At 42.4% G+C, this 16,186-nt stretch overlaps 1 protein-coding gene and 1 long non-coding RNA gene across 4 annotated transcripts in view; both read right to left on the bottom strand.

Moving 5' to 3' along the window:
- SCFD2 (sec1 family domain containing 2) overlaps positions 1 to 16,186 on the bottom strand; it is a 406,985-nt gene that overhangs the window by 121,695 nt on the left and 269,104 nt on the right. The window lies entirely within an intron of this gene.
- Positions 9,247 to 12,926, bottom strand: LOC147581993 (uncharacterized). The gene is made up of 2 exons (XR_015250452.1): positions 11,520 to 12,926; positions 9,247 to 11,373 (listed from the first exon to the last, which is right to left on the bottom strand). It is a non-coding gene; the product is annotated as an uncharacterized LOC147581993 (long non-coding RNA).

Here is a 16,186-nt window from a genome sequence, read left to right as displayed (position 1 = left end):
AAGCATCAGCTGTAAGCATAAAGAACATCAGTCTTAGGGCATTTAAGTCCACATACAAAAGAGCATTTTTAGGTGCTTATAAATAGGGCAGAATATAAGAGCCAGGACATCACAAGAAGAGATTCATGTGGAATGGAGAGGCTTCTTGAGGGTGAACCTGAGCTGGGCTCTACTGAACAGTGCTATTGGCTGGACAGCAAAAAGACAGAGAAGGTTAAAGAAAAGTGGGGATTTCAGTCAGAATCTCTGTCTCTGCAGGAAACAGATGCCACACTCCAACTGGGAAATGTGAGAAGAGTTTAATAAAAGAGCTATTTGCAAAAAGTGGGCAGGGCTTAAGGAAATGAACAAGGAGGTATAGCACTCCAGGGCTAGTAGCCACAGAGGCCATGCCCAGGCCTGAAGAGGAATCGGAGGGAGGCAGCATCCTGAACATGACAAAGGAGCTGGGGGTGGGGGTGGGGGGTGGGGTGGCCTCACAGCAGGTGGGGCGATAAATACCCAAACTTCATTCTCCTAAAATCTCCAGCTGATGCCTCTCCATTAGCTGCTGCCAACCAGGAGCCACAGGCAAGGGAGCCCACTGAAACAGGCAATACAAGATGACCCTCCCTCCTCCCCCTCTCCCTCCCCATCCCTGCACAAAGCAGAGTGAAGAGTGAGGACACTACCTAGCAAAATGGGAAAGATGAAGTAAAAGAAACAGAGGCCAGGGACGCCTGGGTGGCTCAGTCGGTTAAGCGTCTGACTTTGGCTCAGGACATGATCTCACGGTTTGGGAGTTTGAGCCCCGCATCGGGCTCTGCACTGACAGCTCAGAGCCTGGAGCCTGCTTGGAATTCTGTGTCTCCCTCTCTCTCTGCCCCTCCCCCACTTCTTCTCTGTCTCTGTCTCTCTCTCAAAAATAAATAAACATTAAAAAAGAAAGTCAGGCTTAAAATGTGTCAGAGAGCAAGAAAGTTATTCAAGCTTTCATTTTTCAATCTATCACATTCATTTGCTGTCCCTGAAGTCCAATAAATAACAGGAAAGCGTTTTACAATGTTGGAAGGACACTGAGGCTATACACACATGCTCGGTGAGGTGGAGAAGTAAGAGAGAGGAGGAACAGTCGGCCAGAAGCTCAGGGGATGGGGAGGTGCATGTATAAAACATTTTTCAAAATAGTGTAAGGTTTCTAGAGAAAGAAAAAACAGGCACACAAGTCTACAGAACTGTTGAACTTGAAGACTGAGCCGGGTTTTTGGAGACAAGCTATAGAAAGTAGATGATATTGTCTTAATGGACATGCCCTCAAAATTTAAATAATGGAAAGTGACTGGCCCAAAAGCCCCAGGAAAGTGTTTTCCAATTGTCTATAATTAAAAAAAAAAAAAAATCATGCAGAACTATCAGCTCAATTCAGCCAAAACTTAAATGAGCCGCTTTACATACTTTTTCATTTGATGGTGCATATGATGTTCTGATAGAACAATCTGAGCCCTAACACGAAGCCCTGGGTCTCAATAGCAGCACTAAAAAGCACTGTGTGCAGTGCAGTGGCTTTCCTTTGGACTGAGAACCTCACCTCCCAATTACCTTTGATAAACCTGCCTTCGCCCATAAGCAGCTATAAACTCCTCCTTGCAAACTATGACGTTCTTCCTGTGTGGGCTCTAAAAGTAACAAGTTGCACCCTGTCAGGGAGCACTTGCTCTGGCTGGGACTAACTTCTTTCCAGGGACCTCCAAGATCCTGGACTCCAGTCTTCCCAAAAACATTTCTAAAAGCCCTAATAGGCACTAAATGAACAAAGGGTTCCATGGTCAAAAGAGTTTGGGAAATACTGGTTGAGATTCACAGAAGTTAAATAGGTTTTCCTTAAGGAAAAGCTTTTCATATCAAGGCCAATGGCAAATCTACTGGAGGAAGATACGGTAAGCAGAGATTTTCAAACTTACTTGGTGAAAGAATACCTTCCTTTCAGCGAGCTCTTGCGGGACAGATGTGCTGTTGAACACACTATAGAATGTGGGCTACAAAAGAAGAAACTGGGGTCCAGAGAAGGGGACTGTGCTCCCAACTGATGTGCTCCCTGGTTCTAGCAGTACTGAGATTCACTGCTGACCTCATATGCAACCTTCTTTTATAGCCATAAGCCATCTGACCTCTCATCCCTTTTGTTGTCTCCTAATATCGCACAGGTCCTGTCTTGCCATCACCTCTTGCTGCCTTCAGCATCTCAGCTGCCTTTCTCTGAACCTTGCCCAACTGTCTTTCTTGAGGAACAAGGCCAGAAACATCATGCACATTCCAGGTAGGAACACAGGATGGCTCTGTACGTGTCTTCAGTCTGCTTTCCTATAACTTGGCCAAGGACCCAACGTTTCATTGGTCTTCTGACCTAGAGGAACTGAGTGTTCACTGTAGTGTTCATCGTACTTTCTGGGGCTGCACCATAGCTTGGAGGACATCATCTTCTAAGTCAAGGGCTTATGTTTCACTTCCTGCCCTAGATTAGGCTAGAGATCATCTATCCCACCCCGTATCTCCCACGGTGTCCACCCCCCCCATATGATTCCCCAAAAGTCTTCCATTTGCTTTGCTCAGTTGGTATTTTATTTTTTTTTTTTAAATTTTTTTTTTTTCAACGTTTATTTATTTTTGGGACAGAGAGAGACAGAGCATGAACGGGGGAGGGGCAGAGAGAGAGGGAGACACAGAATCGGAAACAGGCTCCAGGCTCTGAGCCATCAGCCCAGAGCCCGACGCAGGGCTTGAACTCACGGACCGCGAGATCGTGACCTGGCTGAAGTCGGACGCTTAACCGACTGCGCCACCCAGGCGCCCCTGCTCAGTTGGTATTTTAGAAGTTCCTTCCCTAATTATTATCCTGTTCTTGCCCCAAAGAAAACACATTCACTGATTTCTATAGCTTTGCAGGATCTTGATACCTATTCCTGACAGCTAACTTTAGAATTATTCCAAATTTACAGTTACTTTCTTTAAATGACTTCAAAATATTTTCTATAAACTGTATCTTAGGTCCTTGTCTGCTTCTCCTAGATATGACAAAGATTTCTATCCAATTAGGAAATCGCCTTTAAAACAAATGATGGCTTTTACACAATAGCAAAAATGCTGGCAATTAAAAGAACAGCCAAACAAACAGGTTTGTGCTTTTAACCGAGTGAGCTATAGAATTGTTGAATCATTATATTTTACACCTGAAACTAATATAACACAGTGCTAATTATACTTGAATTACAAAAATAAAAACAGGTTTGTGCTCTTAGATGCAGACATACTGAGTTCTGCTGAATGTCAAGGCTGAATTGGGCTGAATGTCAAGGTTGAATTGGGGAATCCAGCTGCTTCTTATACTACAGCAATGAGGACAGAACATTCTTGGCTGAGAGCCCTGTGCTTGTGGGCAATTTGTCTTTAAATTAGACTTCCCAGTAGCCGGTATCGTTCTGGGCTCAGAGTAGATGCTCAATAAACATTTTTTTAAAGGAACAAATGATTGAATAAAGGAACGAACGAACGAACGAAGAAACATCCTGGAAAAGAAATGTCTTAGGCATGGTGTTGGTCTCAGCAGCCAAGCCAGTGTCTTTTGTTCTTTTTCCCATTCCTGGAAATCCAGCCCCTTTAACACATCCTTTGTTACTCTAAGGACATTCCTCAGATCCCCACAAAGCAGGAGGTGATCTAGTCAGTCACATCTTTGGATAATGACAATTTTCAATTTCCAAGGAGAATTAAGACTATAAAGCCATTAGTGGCAAACCTTTCAAAATGCCTTTAGGAAACAAAGGTGACATTTCTGTGTACAGAATACCTTTAAAAAGCATTCAATTCGAACACTGTTCTACAGCATCAGATATGTCTAATTTTATACTTCACATTTGGATTCTATTTTTCCCTCTAAAAAAGGCACAAAGATAGCAAAATATTATGTGTGCCAATTCATGGAACAGTTGTTACTATTATGTATCTATTTCTGTGAGGATACTGTTAGGGAGCTGTGCTCACAATAGAACCTTCATTCTAAATTTCTGTGCACCTTATGAATTTCACTCCAACTCAGCTCCCCCCCCCCCCAAGAAGTCAGTCAGGTTCCTTTAATAATACCAGTAAATGGCTCCAGCCTCCCACAGCTGCAGAGGTTTACCGTCCTGGGAGATTTTCAACGTAACAATTCATGCTTCCAATGAAAACAGTGACAGAGTTGACATGATTTACGGGGGAGAAGGACTGATTAGGGACTAGCACACTACCAAGCAAATATTAAACAACTACGGGGAACTTTTAATATGCAATGCTCTCTCTGTTCATAACAAAAACAAGCCAGGAACAATTTCCTGTGCTACAGTCAAGTGAAATGGAAACTTGTTTTTGAGGTTCCTTGTTGTGTGTTGTACACATTTCAGCAAAGCAACCTTCACCTATAAGAGGCACTGGCTCCTTCAATGACTCCATCCTTTCCATTTCAAATGGAAACCAGCTGCACTTCTCAACTGTAACAAGAGCACCTATGCAGGAGGTCAACGCTGAGCTGGACGACACCTCCCTGTGAAATGCATCAAGTATCTTTATTTCAGTTAAAGTCTATCTGTAGTGAATTGTCAGTGACAACCTGTGGCCTGAAATTCAGTTCCTTGATGCTCTCAGGGCATTATTATTTCTTCCTCCCTGGAGATCTAAATGAGCACATAATATACTATGAATTGGGGGTTGAAATAGACATTGATATCGAGAGACAGAAAAAGGTTCTGAAAAGACAAATCTGTGGATTTTCCATTAAGAGTAAGTAATTTGGAAAACCAATCTTAGACTCCCCCCCCCCCAATGATATAACTCCTCCTGGATGATTTGAAAATACCCCATGCCCCAACTCTCTGCCCGCAAATTTCCAAAAACAACAGTAAAAAAGATCCTGGCAGAAGTCAAAGGGCCAATGGGTCCTAAATAGCTTTCAGGCTCAAGTATGCACCTCCAACAATGAGAAATGTCCAGCCACGTTATAATGAAATCACCTCTTGACAAGAGATTCCCAGCCATAAAAATGAACAACTGTGTATTTAGTGCTATGAACTACATAACTTACAAATCTCAATGGGGAAAATTTGAAATTGGGAAAGGCTGGGATATCGTATTAGTCTAAAATCACACACACACACACACACACACACACACACACACACACACACACACACAGGGCAAAGGCAGGGAAGGTAGAAGCAGAAACTGCTCTACAATCCTGGCCACGTAAATTGTCCTCTGTGATGTACTTGATAATTCCAGAAGAACCCAGGGCAATTTGTCAGGACTTCATGGCCACTCTGATGGACTTTTTGATACAATTCTTAAAAACAAGATTCAAAAAAGCATATTGTCTCTCTTTTTCTCTGTTCCTTTGCTCATGTAGAATAAAATTTGTTCATTTTCATAGCTTTCCAGAAGAGACAAACTAGCGATTTCCTGGTACTGCTCACAAGCCTGTTTCCAGCCAGTCAGCAAAATATCCATCTGCATTTATGGAGTTAATTGATGTCTATTAATTTTGCTCAGATTCTCTCTCCTCCTTCCACCTCCCAATCCCTTTTTTTTCTTTCTTAAAGAGAGAAAGCTAATGCAAACCATGTTTATGTGCTCAAAGGCACAGAGGAAATTCATTACTCTGAGGAATAGCACACTCCACAAGTGAAATGAAAGTAATCTTATTTATGACAGGAAGGGGCCCTCGCTAGACTGAACCGCACCACACTTGGGCTGTTACACAGAAAAGGAGCTGCAGAGCTCCAGCACCAGTTCCAAATGGCGGCCTCACTGACAACAAACACATTTGCGGTTCTGGGTTTGGAAGCTCTCAGAAGCCCCAGAAAAACAGCCGTCTGAATAGGGACGAGAAAAGGAACCCGTTGAGAATGCACCGTTTTCCCCTCACACCCTTCTAGCACCTTCCTGGCACTCCGTATTACTAAATTGCAAAGAGGTACTTCACCAGGTCATGAGTTGGTGACATTTATCAAGTACTGGCCTGTACCTACAGCTATGCTAGTGTCATGGCCTAATTCCTTTATCATGAGGATTTTTCACTGTGGATTCATGGGCTCTTTCCCATGTAAATAAATAACGGAACTGTTTAAATGACATGTTTTCACAATAAATGTCCACTTGTGCCCTTGCAGACAATTCTCCCTTTCCTTCTTGAAAATCTCATCAACAGTAAGTATACTTCTTATTTAACTATTGGGGTTGTTTCCCCCCCCCCCATGTGTTTTGTTTTGTTTTGTTTTCTCATTCATTCAGCCAACAAAAATCGCTTAGTTCTTGTGTACTAGATAGGAGCTACTGGAGGGTTAGTCTCTTCACTTTCTTTCTAAACTACTCTTCAGCACTCTACAAAGTCTTAATAAACATTATGTGGAACTTTGGCAGGAATCAGATGGTTTTATAGTATTTACGGTGTGGCTTCCTAGAACAACTTTTGCTGGAAGGTCCTCTGAGATCATCAGGCCCAACCCCTTGTTTATAGATGAGGAAACAGGCTCAAGGGTAAATCCTTTTTATTTAAAAAAACATACTTTCCAATACTCTAAGCAACTTCCCCTGTTTCCCATTGCAGGGAAGGATATTATTGCTTGGATTCTAGGCAGTGAGGGATTTTATATTCCCCTCATCTATATGAGAAGGGTTTGTCTCTTCTTCCAGCATAAAATCAAAAAGGTCAACTGAAAAGTACCTGGTCTTCTGAAGTCACATACAGGGATCCAATATACCAGAGCGCTATTGGGAATTCATCGGTTAACTATTTTGATCAATGCACCTTTATTAAGCCTTGTGCCAAGCAAGTGGGAGGCCCTGAGGAAAGCAAGGCGCACACGTTTTCCCACGTGGTTCCGGGTCATGGAGGGGAGGCAGGCAGAGAAATAGGTGAATGTGTTCACGTTACAGAACGGTATAGGTGCTCAGATGCAGGAACACAGGCTCTGTGAGAGAAGGGAGGCTCCTCCAGGATGAAGGGGACGCTTGCTCTGGAGACAGAGTGACAGTGACTCTTCCAGGCAGAAGGAACAACCTTTATAAAAGCCTGGGGAAGAAAGTCTCAGAGTTTTTGGAGAGTCGATATTAGTGGTCCACACTGGTGGGGAGGTAAGAAAGGGATTATAGCTAGAGTCTCTGATTTTTACCAGCCACACCTAAAATCCAAGCGTTCCTTCCTTGCCTTGCCCAAGTTCAATGTTTTTAAGTGTGGTATGCAACATTATCTGCCTGGCTATTCGCCCTGTAACCCAAGACACTATTCTCTGTTCAGCTTTGCCATACACAAAGGTGCTTCCATTTACCTTAAAAAGGCCCTGAATTCAATCCATCCAGCATTTATCAAGCACCTCATATGCACTACTCTCTGTACTGTGCTACCTCAGCTCTCACAGGACGTAGTTTGGTTAGAGCATGGATCACACTGCATCTGGGCTCCTCAGCCTTCCTTTGAGGTCCAGGGAGGCCGGGTTCAATCCTACCTACTTCTGTAATCCTAGCACAATGCCAAACACAGAGTAGGACATCAACAAAAGTTTGTGAATGATACGTACGGATTCGGTGGGACCTAGCTCCATTCTCAAAATATAGTTAAGCACACCAAAAAGAAAAAAAAAAAAAAAAGAAAGAAAAGGGTTTCCTACATAGCATGTTTCAATGCAGATGGTAAGTGGACAACCAAAAAATGGTTAGGGGTCCCTGTTTACCGCAAACTAGCATAACTCAGCATTCCCTGCAATTAGGGCACAGGCACTATTTCTTTCTCTAAGCTTATAGTATCCACTAGAAAATTTTCCTGGTGTACTGGGTGGCAGATGTTTTGAATAAAAAGCAGACATTACAAGCTAATGATTTAGCAAAACAAACCCAAAGCCAGCAATTCGGGAGGGAGAACAGGAACCATGTCAAAACATCCAGCATTATTACAGGGTCTACTATTTGCTACCTCAGTTTTTCATTAAGCAAAACTCACTATGTTTAAGGCAGTTTTCAAAGTGTAAGTACGGAAAAACCCAGTAATAAAGACTAACCGTATACTCAGATGGTCAGGACACAGACCAAGATTATGGATTTTTATGGCTCTGATCCACTACAGTTAGTGCTTAAACACCTATCATTCATGCAGGGTTTATTGCAGACCTACTATGTGCCTGGCACTGCACTATGCCCTGGGAATACATAGGTGAGGAATAGGACAGCTCTACCTTGAGGGAATTTACAACCTGGTAAAGGATACAGAGAAGTAAGTTTTAAAAGACTGCAACTAACCCAGCCTTTGCAGGAAGCAGCATGAGAGTGAGGGCGGGCTTCCCAGGAGAAGCTAGGTCTCTCCAGTGAGTGTTGTCAATCAGCAGGCAGTTCAGATAAGACTTTGCAAACTGACCAGCACATGTTTTCCATCACTATTCGCAAAATAACTCGAGTCAGAGCGCTCACGCTGGCTTATCTTCCCAGGTGGTAACGCAGCGCCGTGTGATCTCAGAAGCTTTGTATTCAGACGACTTCATCAAATAATATTCTCATCAAAGTACATTTGCCTTTAAAAACGTATTAAGTTTGGGGGAGGTGGGGAAATGAAGAGCAAAGTGGTAAAGAGTTTGGATTCTTTCATCTTCCTGCTGTAATAACTTGTTCAGGCCACAAAGAGGCACTCTGGGCTAAAGAATGAGGGGGCTTTTCTTTCCCACTCAACATTCCCTTCTCTTCTCTGTGAGGGGTTTTTAGAGAGCAACGGGGGCTTATCTAACACCAGGGGGACCAGCCGCTCTTGTAGAAAGGCAGATGTGTCCTGCACAAAGTACAGATGTGTTTGACTGCGGGGCCAAAATAAATCTTATTTACGCAGGAAAATTTAAATGGAGGTAGAGACTGCTTCTTAAGAGAGGGGGCTTCTATTACTAAAAATAACCATTTTTCCACCCGATCACCTCTGGGGCAGTAAGGGAATAAATAAATAACAGACAAAATTAAAACATTCAACAATAACAACGACAACAACAACCCTCGTAAAAGAAAACAAAGCTCCCAGGATAATGAGAACATTTTTGAAAAGGACACACGGCTGGAAGCATGGAAGCGGTTCTGATATTCTCTTTGCTGCTGGTTTTGGATGATCCTGTTCGAACAGGAATCTTCCTTAACCTCCATCCTGAATCAGTCAATAATCCAGTATCTGTGATATTCCAGTCAGTTGTCATGGAAATCAATTTAATGTCGCAAATTTAGCTTTGCGGTTACCATCCTGGATCATACAGGAGCAGAGAGCAAGAAAATCCTATCTGTCCTGAGCTAACATTTTCATTTCTTAGGGGTTAAGAGGTTAAGAAATATTGGACAAACCGTGTACTGTTATAATATGCATCCTTAAGAAATATTCCAATCGTTATGTAGATTTTCAAAACTCCACAGCATTTTTATCTAGCTAAAACTCCTGGGGTCTTTAGCCATGAGTGCGTTTACTAAATTTTCTTTGAACTAGACAACATAAGTGAATTGTGTTGGAAATGAGTAAGAGGTTCTAATTAGAAGATGGTTGAACAAAAACACATACTTGTTACTTTCTGAAACATTTAGTTTTAAATTGGGTTGGTGTGGATTTTTTTTTTTTTTAAGTATCTTAGGGAACCTGAAAACCGCACATCTTTCCCAAGATGGTATTTCAGGACATTAAAAAATGATCAAAATCTTATCCTCCCTCCTGCATCCGTCCCCATTCTCTTCTAAAAGAGAAAAGAAGCAAAAGTTCTTGCATAATATTCAAGTTTGGGTGGGCACCATTGACTAATTATAACACAATAGGCTATTTTCTGCTTCCTAAAAATAAGAAGGGCAATTATCCAGGGGTACGGGTGGTTATGCAATGGTACCACATGGACCACACTTCACCCGCTGGAAGCAAATGTGGAAAACATTTCAATCACACGTAAAAAAGACCAGGAGAGAGAGGATGAATAAAAACATGCTGTGCAAAATAGCAAAGCAACTCGCCCAAATTCCGGAGGATGATGATGATGCTGTTTACATCTATAGTAAGTGATATATGGGTTTTACAAACCTCGGTCCAATTTTTAAAAAGTATTTGCCCTTTCTTTTATTTTTTAAAGTTAAACCAGTTAGAGTCCATCAGAATAAGGACTTTAAAATACTCAACAATAGTAAGATTAAGTTCTTTTAAAATTAATTTTGCGGGGGGGGGGGCACCGGGGTTGCTCAGTCAGTTAAGTGTCTGACTTGATTTTGGCTCAGGTCATGATCGTGTGGTTTGTGGGTCTGAGCCCCGGGTTGGGCTTTGCACTGGCAGTGTGGAGCCTGCTTGAGATTTTCCCTCTCTCTCTCTCTCTCTCTCTCTCTCCCTCTCTCTCCCCCCTCCCCCACTTGCGTTCTGTCTCTCTCAAAATAAATAACTAATTTGGCGGAAAAAATAAAGAGCAATTTGTTATAATATGAAAAGCCCTGGATTAGGAATCAGGAGACAGGATCTGAGGTCAGCTTCACAACGCAGGAGTCCCGTGCCCTTGGCAGGTCGCTTTATTTCACTGGTGGATTTTCTGTAAAATGAAGGGGTTGGACCACATGACTTCTGAGGCCCTTTCCAGCTCTATCAGTCCAGGATTTTAGTTCTCATAATCAGACTCTTAGAGTTGTAATGTACCATGACTGGCAAAGAGAATCAGCCAAGGCTACAGGTTGAAGACTGGAGAGGCGACTGGCTCGAGGAAAATGTGAAAACAATTTCAAGAAAAAAATTATACAGCTGGTCCTTTACTCAAGTTATTAATCATCATCGTGCTCATGGCCATACCAATTCTTACTCCTCCCACGTTTCTCCATTCAGTCTCCCACCCTTCCAGACCTGTAGCTTCAAACCCTCTCCTTTCCTCAACCCTCCAGGGCTTCCTCCCTCAACCTTGCTGCTGGCGGGGCGGCCTGACTTCCTCCTTCACTGGGAACCAGAAACCATCAGGGAGGCCCTCCACCAGTTCCCACCTCCCACCTTACAGGCTCTGCACCTGTGCCCACAATACTCTGGCTTCCCTCCTGCTTTGGTGAATAAGCCACCTCTGCTGTCGGCAAAAACGGAAGGCAAATCATATGCCTTCTCTACTCAAAACCCCTGAGACCCTGTTCTCACACAGAGCCAAAGCCAAAGTCTCTATGAAGGCTGACCAGGTCCTTGCTCTGCACTCGGCCATCTCTCCTCCTGCCCCCACTTGCTCATTCCCAACCCTCTGGCTGTGGTGCCTGGAATAGACCAAGCAAGCAACGGCTTCGGGACCTTTACATCTGCTGTTTCTCCTGGCAAGTCCTTCCCCTAAATATCAAAAAGGCTCACTGCCTTGCTGTCTTTTGGTCTGCTCAAACATCTCCTTTTCAGGGAGGCCTCTCCTGGCCATCCCATTTAAAATGGCATACCCATATATCCCACTCAGTGCCCTCCCTGCCCACTTTCCCTGCTCTATTTTTCTCCAAAGCTATAATCAGCATGTGACATACTCTGTGTTTATGGACTTCCCACACCAGAATGTAAGCTCTACGGTGGCAGAGATTTGCTGGCTACATTCATTGTCCTAAGCCCAGGAAGGGTGATAGCCCCAGCCACTCACATTCATTGAATGATTTAATTGATTTATATGACACTGTTAAGCATTTAAAAACTGGTGAAATTTTGATCTTGTTACAGAATAAACCAAGCCTTAAAAACTTAAATCAACTATTATAAATCTATTGTTCGTAGATTTCTGAAATGGAAAAGGATACACGTAGATCATGTACACCTACAGAAAGTTAGACCTAAATCTTACAGTACTCCAACACTGCTCCAAATAACATGAGTTGCAAAATAAGGCAAAATTGCAATGCTCCTGACAAGCATTGCTCCTGACGGCAATAATCCAATGTTCTCACACTTCAGAGGCCAATTTCCTTCTGGTGATTTCTCCCCAATTCATCCTGAGTAGACAGAATCACTCAAGTCAGAGGGATTTATATTCAGTCAATCAATTCTTTGTCAGCAGGAAAACTCCACTGGGCCCATGATGTGCAGGTTTCATGCTTATAATTTCCTTCACTGCTAGACAGACATTTCTGGGGAAGAGTCCCAGCACACTGACTCTGTAGACCAAACACAGCCCTCCCAAAGGATGCTTAGGACGCATAAATATCACAAAACCCATACCTGCCTGACTTTGCTCATTAAGAACTATGTAATGTGTGCGCTCATGCTGGACACGCCTCAGGTTGTCTGTGTCCATTCTTACTAGCCTTTAGACTAAGGGCAGCCACAATAAGTCTTGCTGTAACAACCTCTTGCACGATGTTCTCAAGATGGCCAGTTGTTAAGGAGAACAGCCAACAAAGCTACGGACGCGATAGTCCAGTGCAATGTTCCGACCCTCGCTTGCTGAGGCAAGAATAATACTCAATGCTGAGATGACTGCAGTCACACAGGCTCTCTGACACCCAGATGATAGGAATAAACTGCAGCAAATTTCCTGGGGTGCAGTGTGACTCATATTCATCGGGAGTCTTAAAAAGAATTGTGGCCTTTGACCTAGTAATTCCATTTCTATGACTTTATCCTAAGGAAGTAATTAAAGATAAGGACAAAGATTTATGCAGAAGGATGTGTTCAAAATCTGGAAACAACTGAAATGTCCAAAAATAGGAAATGCTTAAATAAATAATAGTAGCTCTTAAAATATAATGCAACTATTAAAGGGAAATTTTTGAGAATAACTTGATGAGAACTCCTGATATCAAGGTTAATTTGCATTTAAGTTTTATTTGTATAGGTAGGTATACATATATTTATATATACACATGCCTATGAATTGAGAGAAACCTACCAAAATATTTACAGCGATTATCTCCGGTGATGGGCTTAAAGTTGATTCAGAAAATTTTTGGCTTCACATAAGAGACTGTTAAAAACTGAGAACAAACTAAGGGTTGATGGGGGGTGGGAGGGAGGGGAGGGTGGGTGATGGGTATTGAGGAGGGCACCTTTTGGGATGAGCACTGGGTGTTGTATGGAAACCAATTGGACAATAAATTTCATATATTGAAAAAAAATTTTTAAATAAAAAAAAGAAATCTTTAAAAAAATTTTTTTTTTTTTTGGCTTCATAGTGTACTACCATAAACAGATATGTCTTAATTTTGAAAAAAAAAAATACCACTGGACTATCAAGTGACATCATCAGGAGAAGACATAAGGAGTACAAAGCCTGCTTGGATTTAAAGGGGGTGGAGAAACCCCCGCACTTGATAAGCTTGTGATCGTATCTCCGTGGCTGAAATTCTCACTCTCTCAGATGTATCACTCTTGTAAAAACTCACCTCCAAACAAGCTTCCAAAGAAACCAAATACAAGTTTATGCAGCTCTGTTGCTCAGCTGCCCACCCCCAACTTCCTGGCAGGTTCTCTGGTGGTCACTCCTTGATTTAATTTAGATTAATACAGTAGGTCTTAACGTGGCTACCCTGCTTTGGATCGCAAGCAATGCTAATTATTATCATAAAGGACTAGCGACCGGGAAGGTTTAAAGTTCAGGCGAGAGACCGCCGTCTACATTTCTGCTATTTGCCTTACTAAATTACAAGAGTCTGGTGAGTCAATATGAAAGATTCCAAACACAAAGGTCAACGCTGGGCTACTGACCTTCCTGACCCTACCTCAGAGCCAAGAATTGCAATGCCGTTCTCCCTCCCACGCCAAAACCATTAGCAACCAGCTTGTCTTGGTTGATTCTTTTCTTTCACAACTATTTTTGAATAGATAATAGTTTTTCTGGTGCCCACACACTAAATTAGCATGCCATTTCATGACTTTCCTTCACTGTAAAGGCCTTTAATGCATTTGTAACAGTACTATCCTTGCTAATGTTGATTCACATTAATTACATGAAATACTCTCTTTCAAATCAGACTACGGTTCCGCTAAACATTCCTATGGTCTAGAGTAGGTGTAAAAAGCCAATTTACACATCTTGCGAATTCACGGGTCACTCATGCAGAACTAAGTAACAGACAAACTATTCAGAACTCTGTCCAGTTACTTTTCAGAAATAATTTTCAGAGAGCCTAAAGACACAAAGGGCAGACACAGGGAGAAGTGAGGCAACAGTCAGGACTATTCGTGCTTTTATAGTTCCCTATCCGGTCAGTCACCAAGTCCTAGGAATTCCCGTGCAAATAGCTCCAGTTCCCTGCCACTCTTCTGTGCTGGGGTCTAGGTTCCTACAGAGATAAATTCAGATCTCAGAGGAAGATTGCTGTTCCCCAGAGTACTTTCCTTTCCTTCCTGGGCACAAGTGATGTGTACCACTGCCATGCCTCGCCCACAGAGACCTCCAGATGTGACCATAGTAACCAGGCATTGAAGAACATGGAGCCTGGGTGTCTAGGTCACTATTCAGAGAACCAATCACGGATACTTGTCTTGGCCTTTTGATGAAAAGTTGGTGTGGAGGGTCCTAAGGCCAGGGTAGATGGTCTGGCTTTCGTTTGAGTTGAAATTGTGTCCCAGACATTCTTCCTTCCAGAATTTCTCTTGTAGCCCCATCATCGTCTTTCCCTAAACTCAAACTCTGCATTAACATGATAACACTTAAAAAGCGCTTTATTCTCTTAGAAATAATTTCTACCAAGACTAACCTATGTTTCACTCAGATGATGAAACCCTCATAATGTTTTCATATTATGCATAATGTTTTCTAATTAAAGCAGAAACCCGTTTTAGAGCCATAAGCATTAACTTATTGGGCCACTTAACTGATGATAGACCTGTCAAATGTGTAAGGTCACTTTTAAAGTATGTCAAATGCTTTCAAATGTCCTGTTGGTTTTCCACAATAACAACTCTCAGTTGTTTTTAACAATTGTCTTTAAACGGAGATCTTAAAACCCTAACACCGCACTTCCTCTTCCTAACTTTTTATAAAAGGGAAAAGGGTTTTAACTAATTCATTATTTAGAACGGCAACTTTCGCCATATTTTATTCCTATAGATTTAGTTTAAAACTAACAGAGATTACTGATTTTTTTCTAAACTTGCAAATCATCCCCTGAATGGAAACACGCTGTATGGTATGATGGGCTTTAAAAGATACAGTCATGCCTGTTCTCCTTTGAAGAGTTTGCAGTCGGGTGGGAGAGACAGAAATACAAATAAATAATGGCAATATAATGCAGGATGAAACCTTGGGAAAAGGTCATCAGAGAAGGCAACATTGGAGATCCGTCAGAATTTGAAGATGCTGGGGAGAGGAGAGGAAGAGAGATGGTGGGGAAAAGCGTTTCAGGCCTTTTTGACTAGGTTTTTCCTTTCCAGCAAATTTCTTTTATATACTTCAGGAAAATCTTGTTTTGTTCACATAAACAGTGCCGACAGATGAGTAAGGTAGTTGTTCTTCTGTGTCTCTAGCCTTGGCCCTAGAGGCCGTCAGACAGAGCCCAGGTGACATCGGTGCCAGGCGAGCAGATGGAAACCATTACCGGCCAATTCTAATCCGGTGACTGGATGCCAGCATCCCAATGTGAAAAACGAGGAGGGGCCGTAGGTCCATGTATCATAAAGCATGATGGTTAACGCCACTGGGGACGCTGTCATCAAGTGATTTGTGGTGTTGTCGGAAATTCTACCACAGTTTCTTATTCTTTCAGTTTGGGGGTAGGAAGGATACGATCTCCGGTAGGTTGGGAAAGGAGGTTGCACAGCAAGAAGATGTCGAAAGCAAGTTAACTACTGAGAGGCGCATACAGAAAGGAACAGACAATGACAAATGTTATTTTCTTTTACTGGGGCCTGAATTTTTAAAATTGGTAGTGACAAGGAATAAGAACACAGTTACCTTTCTGTCTTCTCTACCCGTAAGGTAGCCCTGAAAACGTGCCTGAGCCAACGCCAACAGTGCCTCCGAGGCTATTGGAGGCTGACATTAAATCGGCCAACAAATCCACGAAACCCTGTGTTCTGATTATTTCTCCTGACTTGCTTGGTTTTCTGAGAAACGTATATGTCTATATCTATAGTGTCACAGAGAACTGCGTATCTTTTTTTCCATCTAGCAAACTGGAGGTCAGAAAATTAAGTGAAAATACCTAATTGAGAGAATGGTGTATTCAAGAAAGGTTAGGCATTAGAGCTGGGAGACCT

Source organism: Puma concolor, chromosome B1 (genome assembly GCF_028749965.1).
Source record: "Puma concolor isolate L17-30 chromosome B1, mPumCon1.1.hap2, whole genome shotgun sequence".
NCBI classification, from domain to species: domain Eukaryota; kingdom Metazoa; phylum Chordata; class Mammalia; order Carnivora; family Felidae; genus Puma; species Puma concolor.
This window is presented reverse-complemented; position numbering and strand designations above follow the sequence as displayed.